The following is a 4,957-nucleotide window of genomic DNA, read 5'->3' on the forward strand; positions in this document are numbered from 1 at the left end:
CCTCCTCCTCTGGGTCTTCCATCCCTCTCTCGGCAGAGGAAACTCGACGGAGCCGCTGCCGCTGCTGGGCTTCCCCGTTGCAAGCAGCAGGCGGAGCTCTCCCTCCCTCTCCGCGCGCCCCGCCGGCTCAAGTTCCCCGCAGAGTCTCCCGCGAGGCAGGGCGAAGGGAGGGAGGGAGGAATCTCAGAGCCCCAGGACTAGATTGATCGATCCTTTTAAGCCGGCGCTTCCCAGCCTTGGGTCTCCAGAGGTTCACGGGCTACAGCTCCCAAAAATCCTGGCCAGGAGAGCTCCAGATGAAGGCTTCTGGGAGTTGCAGTCCAAAAACATCTGGGGACCCCAGGTTGGGGAACCACCGCTTTTAGCCAAAGGAAGGAAACGTCTCTTCCACCGAACAAAGGCGTCGTATTTGCACATCCTATCACCCTTAACCTTTGCGCCAATCGCTGACGGGATCCGGGATCCCAGTCATACCAGGAAGACCAGCGTTCTTTAGCCCTCTTCTAACACGTGTCGCAATGGGAATCGGGATCGGAGGCTCGGACGTGAACTGCGTTCCCACCTGGAGGAAACCCTTTGCGTAAAATCACGCACCCTGGCGCTGATGCTCTTCCTTTTTAGAGGGTTTAGCCAGTGCACTCGCGTCTCCTTCCTGTTGGAAACGTACAACGTGCACTTTTGGGGGGTCTCCCCCCCCCCGGCGTCACCACCCCGCTTGGCTACCTTTGCTGCTTAAAGCGACAGACCACCGACACCTGCTCGGGGGTGAACCGCGTTGAATCTGATCCCTGAAACAAGAGGGAATCGAGGCATTTGGCTGCCGGAAGTGGCGAAGCAACGGGCTCCCCCACCTCTTGAATCAAGCGGCGCTCGAGGGGGAAAGGCAAGGTATGAATGAATGAATGAATGAATGAATGAATGAATGAATGAATGAATGAATGAATGAATAAATAAATAAATAAATAAATAAACAAACAGTCAGATAATTTTGCCAACCCAGGTGATGTTGCAATAATACCCCAAAATTAAACATGGAGTTGCACAAGAATCCCGCACGGCTGTCCACTTCAAACTATTTTTAACATATTATAAAAAAACATGCATTCTTAAAACAAACAAACAAATAAACAAGCAAACAGGGAAAAAAGCAAAACCCTTCCTGTGCTCAGAGTTGGCCAAAGCTTCACAGAAGGGAGCATGTGGGCCTTTTTCTTCTTAAAGCACCTGATGGTCAGGATTCAAGGAGGAACCCGTTGCCTGAAGGTTTCCCCGTTCTGTCAGGCCCCCTCCCACTGCATAGCTGATGGGTCAACCCATTACACAACTCATCTCATAACCCTGCCAGACAAAGGCTGCCAAGAGGGGCCTGCCAGAGTTGGAGGCAGCTACCCTTAGGTGATCAGGATTTGAAACTGAACCAAATACTGGCCTAAATATATGGATAATCATATTTTTTTGCAACAATTTTGTAGCTTGCGCACTAAAACTCTGCTTTAGCCCAACTACCTCCCTTCTTGACAACAAGGAATGGCTTTTACATCTCAAGGACAAACACCGAAAAGTTATGTATCGGCTATTGAGGTTTAGCATCAGCTGATTATTTCTACCTGGATACTCAGGAAGACAGTTATTCACACAGGATAATTCGTGAGGTGTAGTGGATAGACTGAGGGATTAGGACTCTGAAGACCTGGGTCCAAATTCTCACTCCGCCAAGGAACTTCATGGGTGTATGTGTGTAGAGTTGGTAAAACAACACTTTCTCCCCTTGAAAGTTGTATTCTGGTCATTATAAAAGTCTGGACACTTGTAGGATGACGGCTTTCTTCCTTTGAGGCTGCTCTGCTTCCTTGCCCTCCCCGGGCAGAAGCTCTTGGCTGCTGGGAGCACATGTTGAATAAACATGGCAACGAGCCCATGACAAGCTGTCTTCTGCAGTTCCAAGATCGTAAAGTAGGGGTTATGGTGCCATCAAGAAAGTCTAGAAACATTTACAAGCAGGCCCCTTACAGTGGGAGCCAAACGTGTAACTAAGAGCGTATTTACGCAAGAGTATCTCCTAACGAGTTTATACTACCGTTGTGTTTTGCATGGCTGAGACTTGTAAACGGGCAGAAGCCGCAGGGCTGGATCGGAAAAGAAGCAGCCCTCTGAACCTACCAGAGAAACTCTCCTATCTGAAACAATGATGAGGGCTCACTCTTCCAGAGGAGATTTACACTACACAGTGGTTTGACCTCCCTTCAAGAGCTAGGATCCTATTAAAGGCGGTCGGATCGGCCTGGGCAGCAAGCCGCTGCTTTTTTCACGAGGTGCTGGTTGCACTCCTGGGCAGGCGCCCAAGTGCGAGAGCCCACGCACGCCCAGGAATGTAACCCACCTCTCCAGTTGTCATCTGAGGGGCCGGTTGCCTCCAAGGGGTAAACAATTTCTCTTGTGCAGACGTAAAACCGTCAAGAGAATTCTGGCTGACTCCGGGCGTTGGCCATTGAGCTGAGCAACTTAGAGTTCTTTGCTATAATCCAGAGAAGTGCAGGAGGGCAATCTTGCATGGAGGTCTGAGCCCCTGACTAAAACGCAAGCCCCAAGAATTCCATGTGGAGGAACTGAGGCAGCTCAAATTCCCTCAGACTGCCATAGCTGTGGGATACAGACATGATCTCTGGGCGTGATCACACAGGGGCGTGGATCGCGTTTGGACACCTTGTGGAGTGATCTGATGTGATTTATTTCCCAGCCATCCCACCACGCATGGAGAAATGTGCTTAGATCTGTGCCCAAACTGGGCCTTCTCGATCCGCTTCTAGAGATTCTACCTTTTGGGGCAAATTCCTTGGCAGATGGAAGGGTTACTTGGAGGGAGATGGTTTCTGTTCAAGCAACCCTTTCCGATGAGATCAGGCACTCATCTTGGCATTGCCGGATCACACCCTCAGTCCCACACCTCAGCCGGCTTGTATATAAAGACTCCAAATTAATTTTGAACCTCTGGAGGATCTAGCTGCAGATGTTCCTGTCCCTCTCTTCTCCCTGGGCCATCAGGATGATGCCCTGGGCCTGTCAACATGGAAAACCAACCACCTCTAGAATTGCTGGTGATCCAGCAAAGAAAGGCTTTCTTCCAAAGGGATAATTTTATTCCATGCCTCAAAATGCAGAGGCTGTTTACTGCCTCCCATTTCAAAGCCATCTCGATTTCTCCACTGCTTCTTTCCTCTTTTTCAACTCCTGGGGGTGGAGGCGGGAAGGAGGGATGTTTAAAAAGCACAAATGTCTTTTGAGGGACAGATAGCTCTCCTGCTCTCCGGGAGAGGGACCTGCTTCCCACCCCAAGGCTCATTTTGAAAAGTCTCTGACTTCAAAGAGAATTTGGGAGACGGAAATCAGGCCAACAAATCCTCGCCACAAATCCTCATTTGCAAAGGAATTAATTATTCACACACACACACTCTCTTCCCGGTGAGGTGGCAAGCGCCTTGCAAGAGACATTTACAGGGAGCTCTGCAAACCTCGAAAAGGGGAATTGTTGGACATTTTACCAGCTGAGCCGGTTGCAGACGTTCATTTTTTGAGGCTGATGTGTTTGTATATTTTTCAGTGTGCCTCCTTCCCGAGATGGCCATTCCTTTGGAAAAGACACCCGGTGTGTTTCTATAATAAGAATACAGCCACTCCATTAAAAACAAGAAGAACAACATACCCCATTGAAAACAATTTAAAAGCCTGTTTTTTTTTTAGAAAGGTAGATCCTCCATTAAAACCCCTTCTTTGCTAAAAAATACCTGCCTGAAACAAATGCCTTTGTCTTCCCATAGAAGGACAGTAAAGGAAGGGGGCGGGCGGACTTCTCTTGGGAGGGCGCAGCCACGGAGAAGGCCCTGCCTTGTGGCCCCATCTGGCACACCTGCGAAGAGGACGGAATGAAGAGAAGGACTCTCTGCACAGATCTTAAAATGCCAGTTGCATTTGCTGGAAGTCCTCACTCAAAATCAGCAGCTTCTCCAAAGCTGGAGGCCTTCAAGGGAAAACTGGGCAACCCTCAGGATCCAGATCTGCTTTGATTCAAATTCCTGCCTTGAGCAGGGGGTTGGACTGGATGGCCTTAGGGGCCCCCTCCCACCTCCATGATTCTAGGATTCTGTAAGGCCTTTGTTTCCATGTGGCGGGAAGCGCAGCTCTCTCCTGCCACTGCCTGGAGCACCCTCCCTAAGGGCGTTTAACCTTCTGGGAACCCTCGCCGAAATGAAGGGGCCCGGTGCAGCTCCCCTTCGTTTCTATGAGGCTTCTGCCGGAGACTTTCCTGGTGGATCGTGCCAGCTGGATCTCCTGCCCCTTCGCCAGGTGTGCCCAAAACAGAGCCCCCTGTGGCGCCAGGTTCTGCATCTCCAGGAAGGGTCACCTCAGACTCCTCCATTGCATCTGGCAGCTGACAGCCTCTGGTTCCGAGCCAGCGATGCGATTCCACAGTGAGCGCGCTCCACGAAGACCCTTGGCTAATGTGAAGCAATTATTCCACCCCCACCTGCATCCTAACCGGTCATTAGTCTAATGCGACGACGCTGCAGTGGATACAGAGAGGAGATGACCCGACAATCTGCCTCCCTGCGCATCCCTCCGCTGTGACAACAGTGTGAGCTGCGCCATCTCTGCTGGCTAGGGCCGGATCACTGGGAAACCATCTCCTCGACAGTCCTGGCAGCATCGTGGAGCGCCTCTCTCCTTTCGCTGCCTTGTGCGCGGTCTCCTTGCGTGGCCCCTTCCCACTCAGAACCCCCCCTTTTGCAAAACTGGGAAGCTTTCCCTTGTTCTGGCTTCAAGACAAAAGCATGGGGAGGGAAGCCAACCTTCCAGATTGGCATTTTGATGTTTTGTTTTTATTTCACATACCACTGGACAATTGTGGGGGGGGGGGGAATAAAACAGGTGAGGAGGGAGGGAGGGAGCCTGACTTTTCTCT

The sequence above is a fragment of the Pogona vitticeps genome, chromosome 14 (genome assembly GCF_051106095.1).
Source record: "Pogona vitticeps strain Pit_001003342236 chromosome 14, PviZW2.1, whole genome shotgun sequence".
Lineage (NCBI taxonomy): Eukaryota > Metazoa > Chordata > Lepidosauria > Squamata > Agamidae > Pogona > Pogona vitticeps.